The sequence below is a fragment of the Periplaneta americana genome, chromosome 1, assembly GCF_040183065.1.
Source record: "Periplaneta americana isolate PAMFEO1 chromosome 1, P.americana_PAMFEO1_priV1, whole genome shotgun sequence".
NCBI classification, from domain to species: domain Eukaryota; kingdom Metazoa; phylum Arthropoda; class Insecta; order Blattodea; family Blattidae; genus Periplaneta; species Periplaneta americana.
Window position 1 is genome coordinate 40299834 of NC_091117.1, and position 20249 is coordinate 40320082.

The window sequence follows — 20249 nt, forward strand, 5'->3', positions numbered from 1 at the left end:
AAGTCTACGATTTGTTTCCCGTCTTTCAATGAAATAAATATTTTTATTCGCCTCAACTGGATCCTGTAAGAATTTCAATTCTGCCTGTTTCCTTCTTTCTATTGCCGTGTAACAATCTTCATCAAACCACGATTTCTTTTTCTTAGTTTCATAATGACCTATGCTCTGCTCGGATGCAATTTTGATAAACGCGTAAGATATAAAAGACGAACTAGTTAATGGGTTTTCTTAAGGGGTGAGATGGGTGCAAGTTTATCAATTTTTGGTCAGTTTTTTACATATGTAGACAATGAAGCTATCATGCCTACTTTACACTTTGACAAAGCTTTAAAACCGTACGGCGGTTGTGTAATTAATTATACCATCTTTAAAAAGGCTGCGATCATTAAGTTTAAAATTATGTTCCAGTAAGCCTTACTAATTTTTTTACAATTTCTCTGCAATTACACTGCTAAGGATTCCACAAATTTTATGATAGGACGCTGAAATGTTTACTGCATGTTCTTTAAGGTTTACTTAACAAAGATATGTTAGCATAAAAAAGGAATAATCTTTTAATAAAAAATAAAAAATGTGAGCATATAAAAACTTTCTAAAGAAATTACTCTTGGTTTCACAAGTAAAGAACCTTCGTTGCAGGGTTGGGTTCAGGAAGCCATAAATCTGACTGACACGCTCCCCCAATTAGTGAAACTGTGGACAAAGATACCGCCAGGAGACCGCCGACAATGCTGTGTTGTGAATTTACCATTTTTGAAAGAATCCAACCAATTGCAAAAGAAAATACATTTAAAGAGTCCAGCCAAGAGCAAACGTGGCAACAGCTTCCCCTAACTGGCCTGTCAATCACTGTCATCTGTGCAGAAGTGGTGTGAGGCCAGGGTTCTTTACTTGTGGAGCCGAGAGTAAAGGTAATACAAAAAAAATTCAGACATGATGCTTAAAATTTAGGGGATTAAAAAATCTTGAAAATATATTATTATTATTATTATTATTATTTCTGAAATTTAAGTAACTCTTAAACTACTGAACCTAGGACATGAAACTTAAACACACTATTACTAATATCAATAGGAGTATGAGTACAAAAAATCAAGTCTCCAGTTTAAAAAATATATAAAATAGAATTTCACCCATCGCTCTCTTAAATGAAACATGGCGTTATCCTTTACTACATGATGAATGGTTGTTACCTATTGTAAATAAAACTACCTTTTTTTATTAATTGAAATTAAAATGTCTTTATTCATGAAATGGTCTTTTCATTTGTTCACCTACGTCATAACAGTAAGTCCACATGATATAAGTAGGATAAGTTAAAACTAGACGTAAGTGTGGAAATGTAAGGATAATCTTGACCATAAAAAATAAACCTTGATACTAATCCTATCTGTGACTTAAAATAATAAAAACTGCTTAAGAAATGAAAAAAAAAAAAAAAAAAAACAGAAAATTTGTTGAACAATTAATAATAATTATATGATATTTTTAACAGTTAAATTTACCGAAATTCACGCTATGAAAAATAGTTCATTCCAAAGGAAATGGGGGGGAGGGAGAGCACGCCACGCAATATAACCTATACCTATACGGTCTTCCCTAAAAAAAATCTTGTCCCTCTCCCCAGCAAGAACTGAAATAACGCTCCTGGTTCACAATTTTTAAACTATGAATAGTCGAATAGATATTATTTTATAAGCACTAAGTTAGCTTTAATCTAACATAAGCTATGAAAAATAGTGTCTAACTCACACATTGGAAAACCTATTATTTAAACATTCGACTTTAAAACATTATGGGCCATATTCATAGACATTCTTAGCGCGGGCTTCCGGTAGATGATCAGTGAACTAACGTGTTTCGTATTCGTAAACCAGTGTTAGATATATAATATGATATGAATCCTGTACAAGTAATCAGTCGATAGCCTGGGCTAGTTTAGCGCGCTCATAGCACGGGCTAGCGAAATGTCTATGAATAGCACCCAAAATATTTAAACATTAAGCCTAATTGAGTCTATATTCGCTATAAAGTGGAAGAAATGGCACAAGTAACTGCCGACCAAAAAGAAATTTAAGCTAAATAAAGCAGCCTGAAGTTCAAAGATTGTTACAACTAAATTCATATTACTATTATTTTTTTATGTTTAAACCTAATTCATAGAATACCTCAATGTCCAATAACCGTCAGCCAGTATTATTTGCAGATTAAAGTGGCTGGTGCCAACGCGGATGGTCCCACCTTGACTTGTGAAGATGACACGCGAGAATGTAAAAATAACTTTAAAAAGTAGTATACTTATGCATATCTGTTAGTTTGACCCGAATGTAGTATCAGCAGCCCAAAACAAGCCACATTGAGATTGGTCAAGACCTCTCACTCTCACTTCCCATCGCTATACATTCCGTCATCGAGTGTCTCACCCCCTCCTCCCCTCTCCGAGCTGCCTATCCGTCATCCGCGGCGCCCCTCTACGAATATCGAACATAATCACAAAACTTCTCCACATGCAACGCAACAAAGCATTTTATTTAATGCATAATGAAAGCGGTTTTAGGTAATATGGGGCTCTCTCTCCAATCGCAAGTGTTAAATGAACCTCATCCAATCAAAAGAGTGGTCTTGTAACATCAACCAACCAAAGTCTCGCGCCAATGTCGTAGTGCATAGCAGCAGGAGCTTCGAGGCCATTGGCCTCAGTTGAGGCGACCTCAGTGGTTTCTCACTGTCTCCACGTGCAGACAACGCAACTCGCAGTGGGTCATTGTCCACCCAATCTTTTGTCTGGAACAAGCAGCCCAGCCGTAATAAAAACCTATGGCTGGAGCCAAGCCTGTGTAACAATGGTTGGACTGTTACTGTGGCCATTGTATTCCGTCATTTACCTTATGTATCCAATATCAGACTTAAGTAAGAGAAATAAAATATAATTTACATCGGTTTTTAATTTCGCACTTACTGACTTCATAAAAAAAAACGAATAAAAGTCGTACTGTTTCATGACCTTAACAGAATTGACTGTATATTTCTCTGTTGTCCTAAATACGTACACTACTTTTGTTATTGCTTGATATTTCAAGTAGTAATAAGAGTTTATGGCTATTTTCAACGGGAATATTTTACTGCATCAAAGTAATCTACTCTAGAAACTAAATGTAAAAAAACGCAATAAAAAACATTTAAATTGTATTTTTAAAATTCGATTGGAATAGATTACAACTTTCTTAATATTTCTTGCTTTCCATCGAAAATAAATCGTTAAAAATAAACAAGTATAATGGCGAATCTATGTAGAATATATTACCCCTTTCCCCGCACCCTCTACCCCTCTCCAGCGCCGTGCACGACGAACTGCATTTGGCGGTCCTTGGCTTTGCACGCGCCAAGCTAGTGAGAAACCACTTTGCGGCGCCTCCACGTGCTGTCTCTAAACGCGTTACCGGCCGAAATTGTAGGTCGTGCGACGGAGAGGGCAGAGGGGAAGACGACGTCCCTGGGCTGCGCTCCGCCGTTCGGCAATCCCCGGCTGCGATCGGGCCCTTCTCGGCGCTTGTAGGAGGTAAACATTAAGGTTCGTTCTCTCAGCTGCTAAGGCGGGTCGGTCGGATTTTGATCATCATCCGCGAAGATATGGTTTGCAGACAATCAGTGTCTTCAGGAAAACAGTGCATTTACAAGTATAGTACCTCCCACCCCGATTATGATGACGTCAGGTCATTGTTGTCGAGTGAAGTGAGTGATACACAGCTCCGAAGCGTGTCATGTTGAATTGACAAGTCGATAATAATTGCCAAGCGGCAACAATAGTGATAATTTATTATATTTTTTGCAATATGACATTTTATTAAAGTGAACATTTTTTTTTCAATATAAATGTAACCTCATCTAGTCTTCAGACTCGAGAAATGTGTTGGTAAGTAATATATTATCAAAATGTTTGTAGCTAATATAATTCGATTGTTTTCTTAACTGTCATACAACACCTTTTGTCATATTTATTCAGTTTGATTACTGATTAACTGTCGGTTATATTTTACGTGTGTGAAATAATTTTGTCAACGTTTAAAAAGATTTCGGAAGATTTCTAACGGTGTCATGTATGTGATGTTAATTACAGCGTACGGAAAAAAAAGAAAAATATCGTTCTATTTTGAGGCCATTGTTGATCAATAAGTATTACAAACAATAAATACGTATTTCAAACTAAATGGCTGATTAATCAGTGTGAAGTTTTTTCTTTCTTTCTTTTTTTTAATCCGAGACGAGATGGGATTCCTTGACAAGGCACTTCGTCATTGTCCTTCACTGACCAGCCTCACGGGACTTGGTGCTGACACCGCATAGAGTTGGCTAGAACCGACTTACTGTATTCAGTTAGATTATCGGACCTTCACAGGATGAAATTTACAGAAGTGACGTCATGCAATCTGTAAAGATATATTATCTGGCATTTCGTGCTTTGACAGATAAGTTAGGAGGGGAGAGTATTTGTGTTATAAATAAGAATATCTCGCAATATCGTTGTGTGTGATTAGTGTAGTACACCTGTCATGCGTTGCCATATTCCATTAGGGACTGTAACACACCGATGTTAGACGACTAAAGGGGTCAACAAACGATAGGTAGCAAGTTCTTATGCATATAGGCATATTTGATCCTAATTTATTTGTAATTTAATTATAAGAAAATTTAGCCTACATACAAAATAATTTACACAAAATCAAACAATGACTTTACACGTTACTGTCAGTACAGATTTTCATTATTATTATTATTATTATTATTATTATTATTATTATTATTATTATTATTATTATTATTATTGATTATAGACAGTAGGCATGAGTGTAATATCTGAATATGTTGGATGAGAGTAAATTCTGTTCACTGTGATACATAAAGCAGATCGATTCTGAATTTTGTTTTTTTTTTTATTATTTTCTTGTTTATTTCATAGCTAGTTAGTGATTTTGAAATAATGAGCATATACGTATAAAAAGCATGTGATCCGTTTCTTGAGAAAATGACAAATTTGTATTAATAACATCGAACACAATATGTTATGTACCTTCTCATAAAGAGTCCCGAGGGAGAAAGCGCAGAAGACGAGTTGGCGTCTGTGAAAGCATGCAAAATTATACCTCAATACAGTGCCTACCCATACTTCGCAATTCCTACAAGGAAAAACTTTCAAATTTAAAATGTTGTTGGTATTTTATTTGGACAGTTTTTGGTTGCAATAGATTAAATTCTGTGACTGCAAAGTAAATTGAAGATGATATAAAAATTGACAGTCATACGCTAAAGAAAAAAAAAAACTTGTCAAAATAAAATAATTAAGTCACAATATACATTAAAGGATTAGAATCCTAATAAAGTTTAGTGCTATCAGATGCATAGATTATATTTTATAAGGTGAAAGGTCACTTCGAGATCCGGTAGGCTTGGCCACAATGTAAGGTTGGCAACACTGCATAAATCGGAACAACTTACGTGTAGAGTTGTTCATTTTCTAAATTTACAGATGAATGGAATTTACGCTATTGATATGTTAGCTTTTAATAAGATTTAATACTAGTTTTGTTTAAATAATACTATGTTGAATGTTTATTATATATTCACACACAGTTCTTATAGAGTCAAATGAAATATTGCCAAGATCTCACTGTGAACAATAAGCATATGTTTACAGGAACTGTACCAAATATATAAAACATACGTTACACACTTGCTACAGATATATACTAGGTGTTACACTCTAACGTGCGTGGTTCGAATTCAGACGTAACTCCTTTCTCTCGAAATTATTCCTCCACTAATAAAGCGAAAGCTTGTAGTTATTACTGGCACGATCTGATAGTAATTTTACAGTCTCTTTGTTTTAATTTAATTCAATAATGGCATTGAGGTTTACCAATTTCTTTTATAATCTAATGAAATTAGCAATGGCATCGACGTTACTATATGGGCCATATGGCCATCTTTTGTATTCATTCTGACGTAAAACATTCTTATTTCAATACATCCGATGTTATGCTGCATTAAATCTATTTCTCGTATGTTAAAAATAAATCTATGAATTGTAACTTTTTACTTCTGACCGATTTAATTATAATATTTTATTTACAAAATTTCTTGGTCTCGAGTCCTTGAAATATTATTTTTAATACACATAGCATAAATGCTTTATTTTTGTATTTTCGAGTGATAACAAGGTTCAAACGTGGAACCCCTCAGCATAACAGCAAAGGTTTGCTGAAGTTACAACTGTTCTTATCCAGATAGTGATTTAAGTTTTAATGGTTGGTATGAATGAGATACAAAGTGGGGATATCCTCACGACCAGCATGGCATTATATTGATGTTTAAAAGTGAAGTTTAAAAATATAGTGAAAGGACCTTGGTCTTACATTTTATTAAATGCCACTGTACGAAATTCTACAGAGTAACCAATATTAAGAGACTATTAAATGTCATGCATTTTTTTTTCATGGCAAATCTTCGGAAACGAAATCGTTCAGTTTTATTGAGAGAATAATTGGATATAATCAACGGAGCACAATCTTATAGGAAATCTGAAGATCTAGCAACTAGCGCAAAAGAAAGAAATGAACAAACTGAAAATATATTAAATCTCTACAATAAGAAATAAGCCAAACTAATAAAGACAAAAATACGATTTTAAAAGTGGATAAAATTAACAACAGGTCTAGATGTTAGCTAGTGTAGCAATTTAATAAATATGAAGACCTAGATCTAGAAACTGATAGATCTACAATAAAATAAATAAACCCAACTACAATGCAATAAATCACTAAAAATGAGATGAAAAAGCGAGAAATATAAAAAAATGAGCAAATTATTGTAGGAATAAATACTGTATTTATAAATTTATGATTATTATGATTATTATGATTGTTATTATTATTATTATTATTATTATTATTGTCGGGTAGGCGTATTTGAGTGTTCGTTATTTGCGTAGACCAATTTACCGACAGTCATTGCCCAGGGTGTGCCACAGGAGGCTGGTCTACGCTACACCAGCAATGAGATGATTATGGAAATTTGTTGGGATGCCACAAGGAAACGAACCCAGGTCCATAGGATTACGAGTCGGACGCTCTAGCCACGGCTAATATTTATAAATATAATGTTATAAAATATTGTCTTGCGTAACTAGTAAAAAAAAAACAAATTCAAATGATATTACACCTCTAAATTGGGATGTCAAACGAAGACAAAAAAAATGTATTTTTTAAGTAGAGAATAATAATAATAATAATAATAATAATAATAATAATAATAATAATAATAATAATAATAATAATATAGATGTTTAGACAGAAAAACTATTTAAGAAATATGAAAATGTAGCATGTGATAAATAAATAACTCTAAAAATTTTAAATCAGTAACATAAACAAGACAATAAAGATAAAAACAAATGGAACAAAATAATAACACAAATATTTCAGTAAATTTAAACGACTTCATACTATAGTATACAGCTCCACAGGACGAATTAAAATTTGAAATCCAACTGTTAAGTTCATGGTAAATTTTAACATGGAGTAGAGTTATAACGCATAAAATAAAAGGATGACACCAGAATTTATACTTTCCGGACAATTTTGTGCAAGTGTTTAATCTCATCATTAAAGTGATTCACTGTAAACTTGAAACGCCGTCCGATTTAGAGTTTATTCCGTATCTCATCGGCTCTCGTAGTATACGTACGTACTGTACGTGTTGAAGACCTTGAAATGCACCGAATCCACTCTCGCAGGTTTGAATCGTGTCATATTTTTATACGTTACACCTATATGTCCTATAGCAGTGGTCGTCAGCATGCGCTGAAATGGGTAAAGAGTAAGGAGTGTCTCGGAATATGCAGCGTCGTGCACAAGGGGGAGAGAGAAGGCATACCCGCTAGCAGCTACGGATGCACGATAGTGCAATGTCTTATCCGCGGGCAAGGGACGCTAGCCCGAGGATGCACTGTGATGATGACTGCTGTCCTAAACTGTTCGTAAGGAAAAGGCTCACAGCTACTAGTACTGTGACACCATCTCATGTTATTCCCACCGTGTTCTTGTGTATTGTATGCTGAGCTCGAATGACTGATTAGATTTGATTAAATATTCTACATGGTAAATTATCAAGGCTGTTTATGCGAACATTGTGCAAAACAAGTTGTATGATATTTGTCTGTTCTATTTTTAACTGCTCTTTTATTATTACGTCGTATTTTTATACTCTTAATTCTTTGGGGATTTTTTTCCTCAAACTTTTTAACAAACTGAAATCCCAAATGAAACAAAAACAACGTAGGTAATAAAAACACATCTCTCTGCTGTAACTTTGTTCCACAATATTTTCAAATTTTCTACGAATTCTATAGTCCCGCGTCTAAGATATCCTGCATAGGACTCGCGTTACGGAATACGCGCTGGTTCGAGTCCTCATGGGAGAAGAAATTTTCTCACGAAATTTCGGCCAGTGTATGGGACCGGTGCCCACCCAGCATCGTGATGCACTTCGGGAGCTACGATAAGGCTAATTCACACGGGGATAGTTTACAGGAGTCAAGTGCTTGGAGCAAGTCAACTTTCCTTCAACTTTCCCCGTGTGATATGGTCGAGACAGTCAAGTTGTGACTTGGCGGTTAAGCAGAATTTGAGTTGACGACCCGTCAACTTTTGTGTCCACTTTCCCGCCACGTGGCCAACTTGACTCCACCACTTTCCGCGTGTGAATGCGAACTTGTAGCAACTTGGCAAGTAGAAAGTTTGTAGTTTTAGGCCAATTGTCGAAGTAAATTAATAATTATTAATAATGAGCGCCCCTAAGTGGAATTCCAACGATATCATAAAGTTTTTGGAAGTGTATGAGAAGTACGAACTTGTATGGAATATACGTGACAAAGAATATCTCAATAAAAACAAGCGGGAATTATTATTCCAGAAAATAGTCAGTGAACTCATGGAACAAGGTTTAGAAAACATAGACGTATATATAGAAGTGGTTCGAAAAAAGTTAAAACCCCTTAAAACAGGACGCATTCTGAGATGTTTCCTGTATTCTGCAGGATCTTCTTCAGCAAATTCTTTCAACAAGGTATTAGATGCACTGTGCATAATTCTTCCATTTCTTAACCCATGTTCTCTTTCCCTTTTTTTGAAGAATATTTTGTAATTCATACAGTAACAAGGCTCCAATTAGCTGCACACATGCTTAAATATGTGCTGGTGGCATCTTTAGTTTCACCAAACTAAGAATGCCACTTCACTATTGATTTTTATTAACTATAACAGAGTACAAGAATTCAAACACCACTACGAATACAACATTCAGCGCGCGCTTTTTTTCAAGTATAGTTTCAAGTTTAATATCTCCGTGTGATCACAAATGTAGCATCAAGTTTAGAGACTTCAAGTACTTGACTCCTGTAAACTATCCCCGTGTGACTCGGGTTTTAGGTAGCGAAATTCGGTTACGAAAGCCAGCTATAACGGCTGAGGGGACCACACGATACCTCCATTCTGGTTGGATGTTCGTCCACCTCTGCTTCGGCATGTGGACGTGAGGCCAGCTGGTCGGTCATGGTCCTTCTTGGATTATCGTGCTTGGATTATTATCTATGAATTCTATAAATGAGTAGCTTAATATCAAAGACGGACATCTGACCTGTATCGAAATTTAGATAACTGTGGTTTTTATACAATTTTTCATGCTATTTCCAGTTATAGTGAAAACCATATGCAAACTCTAACACTACATTTATAAAATAAAACGTGTTAAATATTACAAAGAACACTGTGAATTAAAAAATTGCCTCTAGATCAAAACTATGGAGACGACAGATGTCCGTCTTTGATATTAAGCTACTCAAATAGTGTATTACCTGATCACTATCTAGATCTTCATCTTCCTGCATTAGAGACCCATATTTACGTCGAGGCAAGATGAAGCACAATTATTTGTGGTACATTTAATGCAAAAATTGTGTTGACTTGGTAGAGTTTTAATCGTGATACTTATACTTGTTTCTTCTGCCATAGTCCTAACATTTCACCATAATACACAATTGCGCCAAATGGAAAGGAAAATAATACTTCATCGTATGAAGAGACCAAGTCCATGAGAAGACCTCTGCTGTGGTTGAATGGTCAAGCAGACGGTCTTAGTTCGAGTCCCGGTCTAATTCATAGTGACGCTTGTGACCTCTCTTGTTTTTCTCGGTGTTCTCCCGTTTCTCCATCATCATTCCGTTATAATTCCCCGCACGCAGGCTGGTGGAGTACGAAGAGTGCTAGGGCCGAGTGCGTTTGCGTGCTGCAAACCTTATTGGTTATTCGGGAGAATACGACAGGAAGGAATGTGAGCTTCTTGACTGTGGGTGTTGATTATTATAAACATTGCTCAGACAAGTATCTCATTAGCGAAGTTATTATTCATGCCGAAAACATTAGCAACAATATGCATATAGAAATTAAATAATATCTTTATAATATTCAATGTATATTATTTATTTTAATAAATTTTTATCGTTTTGATAGCTACCACATCTTGTCGCAGAATATTCTTTTTTTAAAATTTCATTGTGTATTTTTTTAACATTAATTTACATTTTCTTGTTTGTTCATTTGAATTGATTAGGATGCCGATATTTAAAATCCAAGGTTTGGACGGGTTCTGTAAGAAGGGAGAGCTACTGCGTAACAACAGACACCATTGTACCCGTACAGCAATTGCCAACCTGTTAAGAAACAGAGGATGGGAAGTACATGAGGAGATTCATTCTGTGTCTGAAGACGATTCTCATAGAAGAGTCGATATAATTGCCATCAATAGAAGAACCCAGAAAGCGATGGTCTTAGATCCTACGATTTGCTTTGAACGAGACACAAATCAAGCACTGCAGATAAATGATGACAAGCGAGCTAAATATCTGCCTTGTCTTCCATACCTCAGTGAAAAATATGGCATTTCGCTTTACAACTGGGATGCTACAGGCTTACTATTTGGAGCGAGGGGTTGTTTACCAAAATTTGCATGTAATATCTTAAATCCTTTAAAATTCCCTTTTATGAGGTTCAGAAGATTGTAATGGAAATTCTGAAGGCCTCTCTTCAAATTCTACACTATCATCTATATGTTAACACGCAAATTTTTGTTTTAATGTACAAATCGAATCATTATTTTGCTCGTTTCACTTCTCTTTATCTTTTATGTTTGTTAATTCCGGATCCCAGTGGTCAACCTCACTTGAGGACGGATGATTTAAAATAAATCTTAGTAGTTCGATGTGATTGATTTAATATAAGATTTCTGTAAAGTAATAAATTATTAACCCTTAAATAAGCTTCATTTCTCACACTAGTTTATTATACATTGTCGGACCGTAAAGAAAACAACTATCGCAATGTCCATATTCACCTATATTCGAAATGAAACCAAGTTCATTAGCATTCTTTACTTTTTTGTAATACTTGCCTCTCTAAAACTAGGTATATTTCCACCAATCACAAAATTTATTTGCAGCTATGTTCTTATAGGAGTTTCATTGTCAAAACAAAATTAATGGTTCACTGAACTTGTAAACATTTATTTGGTTAAGTACTCTTTGTCCCTTGTGGCAGCTCACGAATAGTGAGAAGATTTCTAAATTTCCAAAATTGTACAATATTATAGTATTGTGAAATTTTAATTTTCCTGCCAATTTTTTTTCTATTCTATTAAAATTACTGTTGTATCCTATAGGATACTTTGTCAATTTAAGGGCTAATAATTATGTAACTAATAACTTAAATTTTCATTTCCTAAGCACAAGAACAACCCCAAGCAAATGATGAAGTGTGCATATTTTTTTAATTGATAGTATCGTTATTGTGTCACATAATGTAAGCATTCATATTACTAACATGCTTTCCAATGCCGCTTCATCTCCCGTTATTCATCTCGTAACAAACAATAAGTACATAGCGAACCTTAGTGTAGTCAGACGACGTGGGTTGGAAAACTCCTACACCTAGGTATTGAGGATAAGCGCAGTAGATATTCTAGGTCTCAATGCTAAGCTGTAGTGTTCCCCACCCTAAATTCAAGTCCTTGAGAAACCTAACAGATTAATATTCCACGGGACCGCAAGATGTCCTTCCTTCCGAAGCCAGTGACTAGTCAAGTAGGCACTTGTTACTAATTGAGCTGATAAAATCAACATGTTTGTAATACAACTATGACACTTATCCAAAAGACCTCAAACACATCTTTTAAGTTTTTTGGTGTACAGAGAGTTTTGAGGCAGGTTTCTTGCGAATACCGGGGTTGTCTCTAATAGTATTCGGATAGTTATTTCTCTATTCAAATCACCATGTCAGTTTCATGACCATGAATAACATCTGCAGTTTGGGAATTTTAAATAAAATATGTACAATGTTACGTTAACAATTGGCACCGGATTTCAGTCACTCATTCAGCCCTTATCGGTTGTTTGTCGATAAATGAAAGTTAATATCTATATTTGGTCGAGGTTGCGGGTTCGATCCCGGCCCTGGTCGAAGGCACTTAAAGTGTGCTTAAATGCTACAGGCCCATGTCAGTAGATTTACTGGCATGTAAGAGAACTCTTGCGGGACAAAATTCTGGCACACCGGCGACGCTGATATAACTTCTGCAGTTGCGAGCGTCGTTAAATAAACTATAATTTAATTTTAAAACATATTTGTGTGCATGTTGAATCCCATTTATGTAAGCCTAAATGATTCGTATAAATGGGGTAATTTATAATCTAATTTTGCTATATTTTCTAATGTTAGTTATTTACTTAAAAGCCCCTCTCACAGCATTCAACAGTGTTCGAAACTGGCTTTTTTTTTTAACTACAAATTCTAGAAGTGTTCTTGTCGATCCTCTCTATGTGTTTCCGAAGTTTCAATGAAGGTTTTATAGGAAATTCTATATATGCTATATATAACAGGGATTTAAAAATTTTATGGTGGCTCACCAGTCAGGTAAAAATTTCACTAGTCAGCATGGTTGAACGAAGAAGCGCAATTAAAATGTCAGAATCTCTTTCACTCGTCAAGTAAAAATTTTCACTCGTCACAGACGAGCAGGCGAAAGATTCGTTCAAGAAGTCCTGTGCTTTTTATGTCTTCTGAGTATTACGACGTTGCCACTTCTTGCTTGATATATGTATATCGTCGTTGTTCCTGCAATAACTCTTATGTGCAAAATATAAAAATTTTCAGTAGGAAGAAAAAACACATTTATTCATCTGTGGCAGTGGTACATAGGAAATTGTGAATTCTTACACTTTCGAAAGAAAGAAATGTAATTACATATAGGAGATTTTATTATTTCCTGTATAACTATTTAAGTTATTTAGGCCTAATAGAGCAAAAACCTAAAAACCGATAAATATCTCACATAAGAGTTATTGCACGAACAACGACGATACATACTAGTAAAGTCAGAAAGTACCGGAACTTCGGGTGGCAATGCCATGCTCTGTAGGCAACTTCTCTGCCTTGTCAGTGTGGTATGTGGCCTACCCTCCAGGCGTATAGACTCAATATGCCGACCGATTAAAAGGGGAAAGTAATTCTTGAAGCGCTCTTCGATATCCAGAATCTCGTAAACGTCGAAGAATTGCAACATGCGTCTCCTTACTGACAGTTCGACCCTCAGAAATAAACTCGAAATTTACGAGACCCTGGATATCGAAGAACACTTCAAACATTACTTTCCCCTCTGATCGGTTGGCACACTGAGGCTATACGCCTGGAGAGTAGGTCACATACCACACGCACAAGGCAGAGAAGTTGCCTACAGAGCATGGCGTTGCTACCCCTAAGTTCCGGTACTTTCTGACTACTAGTATACATGCATACATGCATGCATATTCTTTGTTGGTCAACTGTCCGAACCTCACAAATGATACTAACAAGCACCACTTATGAGGAAACTAAACCAGGAGATAATGGGTTTAGGGTGGCTAGTTCCTTCCCCTCTCATATATACATATAAAGTGCGCTTGATTCATATTGCAGGAATAAAAATTTGAAATCTTTTTATTTTTTTGCAGTGCTCTAATACTTTCTCTTTTTATTTCTTATGAAAAGGTAAACATAGCTTTCGTCATTATAAATCAGAGACTCCCTACAAATACCACATTACTTCTTTTATGATTCTGTAAACCAATGATAATAATAATAATAATAATAATAATAATAATAATAATAATAATAATAATAATAATAATGTATTATTAATATGCAGTGCTTTTCATCTCAATGAACTATCCTGTTTCCGTGATATACGATAATGACAATAAGTGGGATTGGTATCGGTGTGCAGGAAGCCATGCTAACAGGCACTCTGTCCATCACAAAGCTCAAGGATCTTTCAGGAATCGAAAAGAGATCCTCCACGTTAAAAACCTCGTCATCTGAATAAGCTGATGCAACATCCATTAAAAGAGCTCTTGAATAGGGAACTGCAGTACAAACCTAATGGATGTGCTTTCGAATCCCTCCACAAGCATGCACCATGTATGTCACATTCCATTCGACCGCTTTGGTATTTGTTCCGAGATTCCACCACTGCGTTTTCATATTAATGCATTCTACCGCAACAGTCATCAGCGGAAAGACAAGCATGAAGCAAGCAAAATGCACGAAAAACATGAACTGATAACCAGCCAGCCCTCACAGAACGATCTGACAGTGAGTATGAAGAATGAGGCCTTCATTTATAAAGTGACTTAAAAAACAAATGATTATCGTGTTTGCAAAATGAGTCGAGAATTGTGGTTTTGATTTCGGTGGAAGGCAATGCAGTTTTAAGGGATTAATAATAATAATAATAATAATAATAATAATAATAATAATAATAACAACAACCATCGTCCTCATCAACAATGGCCAGGCCTCGCGAGATCTTCACCCTTAGCATCCCTGATGCGGAAAAAAGAGGGGATTTCGGTATTTTGTTATGCTGTCCGTTGATCTGTGTACAGCGATTTCTTCTGAACCACTTCACGAATTTTGTGTATATTCATATCTACTTGTCAATTTTTCCGGGTGTGATGCACATCGAAGTAGAACATTTTTGCGAAAGCAATTAGAGGTATTTATTTAAAAAAAAGACTAGATGGCGATAAATGAAATGATCTGCCAATTACGTCTCCAGATCCCACGTGTTTTAGAGAAATTGATGAGACTACTTATACCGATTTTTTCTATCTTCGTTACTAATATTTTAAGTCGGAATCCTTTTCCAAGCCAGATAATTAATCATTACCCTTAGTGAACAGTGTCTCATTGGTACGAGATTGGTGGTCCGGGTTCGTATCCCGGTCGTGGTAAGTTAACTAGTTGAGATTTTTCCGGGGTTTTCCTTCAACCCATTATGAGCAAATGCTGAGTAACTATCGGTGCTGGACTCCGGACTTGTATCACCGGCATTATCATCTTCATTTCATTCAGACGCTAAATATCCCGAGATGCTGATACAGCGTCGTAAAATAATTCACTAAAAAAATTGATACGAGATTAAAATCTTTCGCCATAAACCCATTTACTTTTAAGTGAACCGAGGAATGTGTAATATATATTTTTTTAGACAGCCATTCATAAAAAAAGTACATTTTTAACACTAGTGCGAAAGTACGTTTAACAAATTGAGTTTCGACTGTTTGTGCGAATCGTCAGTTGTTTCACACGGCAGCAATCGCAACCGATCAGTAAATTGGTTTAAACTTATTGCAGGTCTGTTTTTAAAAAAATACTGTTCTTTGTTAAGAAATGTAACACAGATGTAATAAATTGCTTCAATAACTATTTTATTACGGTATATAACTATACAAGAAAATTAAGAATTAAATTTAGTTATAAAAATTAGGGATTGGCATTGAACCGGGAGAGATATAAGAAATGGGTGGAGGACCCGACGCTGCAAGGCATAAGGGATAGATGAAGAAGGAGAAGACAAAAAATTAGGAAACAAACGGGTTTGAAGCGGGGACTTTTCGACCTGCAACGGAATGCTCTACCACTGATCTATAGGACCACAGCTTGGTTGTATATTTATCGACACTGTATCAACTACTAGAATGAAATCGGGGATAGCGAAATGGTATTTTGGGTTATAAGGTCGAGGATTCGCCATGAATTATGTATCAGTTGGGAAAAACCTCGGAAATCCCAAGCTTGTCCAAGCGAGAATCGATTCCACGCCCGAGTGCAGCTCCGAATCATCAGACAAATTCTATTGCCACCTGAGCTACGCCGGTGGCTACTTGGTTATATTGTGTTAAAATTTCACTATTATAGTGAGAAAGAAAGCAGCTGTAGAGAAGTGAATTGTCTCTATACCAGCATGAACGAATGGCTGTCTAAAAATTACGACACACATGTTAAAAATTATTTTAAATGTTTTGTTCATAGGGCTTGCTTTATTCGTCTTGTGCCTCGTTTCACAACCATCCTTATTCACAAAATAGTCATTTTTAACACTTGTAACGTAAATACTTATTGACATTTATGTAATATTTAAAAGCCGGTTTTTGTAAACAGAAAATAATATTCGAAACGATTACAATGCAAATATAACCAATTTGATGTAAATTTGCACAAAATTAATTACATGTAACTATTTAAAGCGTGCAGTTTATAAATTAAGGCAAATGCCTTACGTTTTTGGTTATATTCTCTTTTATGTGTTGCTCAGAAAAAGAAAGTTCATCTCTTTTTCGGTGCATGTTTAATCATTCCATTTACGTATGTCTTTCGAGAGCGGCTGTGGCTGAAGTGCTAGCGCGCTGGCAGGTGCCCCGGGTTCGATCCCCGCCTATGTCGTGATTAGAGATGAACAAAAGTGCCGCTCTCGCTCGCTGTGTTCGTTGCACTTTTCTTTTGAGTTTCGTCTCGTAACTTTCTTGCGTTTCGAGTCTTGCTCATCATTCTCGAAATAGCATTTGGTCGGAGTAGAAAGATTTTGTAACTTTGAATGATATATATCATTGAAATAACATTAGAAATGTTTAATTGAGACAAAAATACAAGACAAAACAGTATCTTAGATATCAAAATATTCTGGTTCTGTTTTATATTATAATTATTACCTATGGTTATATAAATAGAAAAAAAAAATTCTCAAATAAATTTGTATTTCTAAGTAACGTAAAACATAATATTAAATAAAGCGTTAATATTTTTTTACTTGAGATTGTACACTTGATCTCAAACATACGAAAAGAAAATTCCTAGCCTTTTAATAAGTGTCTAATAAAATAAAAATTGGGGAACGGGTTATTATACACTGAAAGGTAGAGATGATGTTTCAAATAGGCTAATGTATTGACTGTTTATACAAATATAACAGTTTCCAAAACAGATAAAAGTTCAGTCTGGTTTGTGAGTATAAACAACTGTGACAATTCAAGGCTGCTTAATGTTCGAGAGTTGACCATTCCCGATGTCTTGAAACAATATTACAAGCAGTCTTTACTTCAACTACGCGACGTAGCCAACATTGTCGTGCGAGTTTTCGACCTTGCGGGCGCTGTTAAGTCTTGCTTTCTCGATCGTTGTTCAACTCTAATCGAGATAGAATTTGTGGTGGGCAGAGCAGACGTTCCAGAGGTTTCTTCTCGGGATACTCCCGTTTCCCTCTATCATTCCACCAACACACTCCATCTCAACTAACTTCCCCTCTTTTATCATCTCCGTTCCTTTCCTCATTTCGGGCTCTCGAGCCATTAGTTACTGATGGTAGTGCTATGTACTGCGGGCTCATGGTATCTTGTGGAACCGGTTTTTGGAGACCTTGGTGATGCTTTCGTGGAAAGGTAAAGGGATTCTGTTGTAAACTATAGGGGAGTTCGGAGGATGCCTTTAGGGGAATCTGTAGAGCGTGAGGACTTTAGGTCATGCATATCATTCCATCCTGTGTAGAGTATCTGGCCCATCCAAGCGGCCTACACACAGTAGCTACAGTAACATCATTCGATACATGATAAGGAGACGGAAGTGTTAAAATGCGCGTAAAACATAACGAGAAAGTATGTGTCACCGCAACTATTCCTTTAAGGATTATACAGTAACTGTTTCTTTATTGACAGAGAAGTTTAGTTGGGGATCCTGTGTAGTAGATTTATACCTACTGCTTCTTGTCCACGTCAGAATTTATTATTGGTAAAGGTCAGTGAAAGTTTGGACTGAGTTAGAAATAAATCCTATGCAGTTGGAGATTTTGGCCTTCATCCCACTGCATGCCGCACAGTGCGGTACAAACGATATTGTACATTGTGCCAGAGGCGTACGCCTGGGGGGGGGGGGGAGTTACCGGGTTTGAACCTCCCCATTGAACTTAAAAAAAAAAATACATGTATTTCAATATATTTGATTGTTTCCATGGATTTTCCTATTATATAAAGTAGTGTCTTATCTATCATATACAATTAATTTTCGTATTTCTTTTCTTTTTTATTATTATTTTATTACATTCCATTTTGATATATTCTTTCTTACGTTTTTCCATATTAACCATTTGTACTAAATGACTTGCTTTCACTATAATCCAATGCATTTTACTTTCTTTTTTTTTCTATTGTGGTATTATTTTCATGTTGTTTAGTGCCGATTTTATTATGCTATTATTATTATTATTATTATTATTATTATTATTATTATTATTATTATTATTATTATTATTATTTTTTGTAATATGTTAGTGTTCTGTTCTTTAACTTTTTGTTAAATTTTAACTGCTTGTATACCTTGTGATCTGGTAGAGTGTAAGAGAAGGCCCTATGGCCTTAAGTCTGCCAGTATAAATAAAGAATTATTTTTATTATTATTATTATTATTATTATTATTATTATTAGTATTGTTGACTAAATATATATAAAATTATTGTGTAACTGTAATAATGACACAAGCATTTTTATTATACAAAATTAAACACAAGTTAAAATTTGCTAAAAATTGGATGACAGTGAAAAAATTACGTTTGAAAGATTTTATAAGGATATTCATGAATATGTTCTAAAAGAACATAGTATAATATTAATAAATATGCCGTTAACATAATAATAATAATAATAATAATACACAAAATTTAAAATACTGATAATGTACGAGTAAATTGTAAACAATTTTAGTAATGACCCCCCCCCCTTTGACAAAATTCCGCGTACGCCACTGCATTGCGCAGAACATTGTTGTTTAAGAGTTATTTCTTGGTTTTCACATTTTAATATACAGTAGATTAATAAACATATAAGAAACTTACTTTTTAAGGAAAGAGGATGGTTTAATATGGTGAAAATCTAGTAAATTAAAAAGGGGAAAAAAATCCTTTAAAATATGCTCTGAACTGTGAAATGCGCATGGCCTTGTCAGCTGGTGTGACGCCATTTTTAAAGGTCTGGTGCACAGGGTTTTTAAATGACACTAAACCTTAATTTCTATTTCCGTAACTTAAATTTTCTTTTTTTTTCCATACAGAAAATTTTATTTCTTCGGAACTATTAACGCTACATGCATCATATTTGGTATACAAATTCTTTGAGCTACTAAGGAAACTTTTCTCTGGAATAGAAATTTATTAGTGTGTTGCATTTGAAAATATGTCTCCATATATATTTCTATAAAAGAACCTCTAAAATTCTTCCTTATAATGTCATTGTTTATCTTAAAATTTTGAAATCCAATATCAAAACTGTGACCGAGATATATTAAAGAACTTGCTTATAGCAATAAAATGCAATAGAAATTTTTAATCTACCTTTAAAAATGGCTGAGACATAACCATTTTAGTAAATTACTATATCCAGTTACTTTTTTTTTTTTTAATTTGAGCCTCATTTTTTTTCCAAAAACTAATTTCGAATTTAAGTTTTTGCAGCAATGATATTTGTGCATCGATTAGGGGGAAGGAAAATGTAAAATTCAGCCGTCTCCTTCCATTAACATAAAATTATTGCATCAAATTTTCGACATTCAAATTCTGTAACTTTGTATATATCTGTACAGTATAACTCAGTGTTGCCAAACTGTGTGGAGAAGCGGTAGAAGCACGACAAGACTCTATCGCTTGGTCGGTAGGGTTGTGGGTTCAAGTCCTGGGGCATGGGTGTTGTGTACATACTAATGTAAGAAACCGGAACATAGAAAAAAGAGAAACAAAATGAAAACTTTAGGGAAAGTTCCAGTAGTAAATACGTACTGCTGTAATGC

At 35.1% G+C, this 20249-nt stretch overlaps 1 protein-coding gene across 1 annotated transcript in view; it reads left to right on the forward strand.

Annotated features, from left to right (window-relative positions):
• The first annotated feature begins 3561 nt into the window (after positions 1-3561).
• Positions 3562-20249, forward strand: part of LOC138694757 (Krueppel homolog 1-like) — a 95219-nt gene continuing 78531 nt past the window's right edge. The window contains exon 1 of the mRNA XM_069818790.1: positions 3562-3913. The gene's annotated coding sequence lies outside the window, so the exon portion shown is untranslated. The remainder of the gene's footprint in view (positions 3914-20249) is intronic.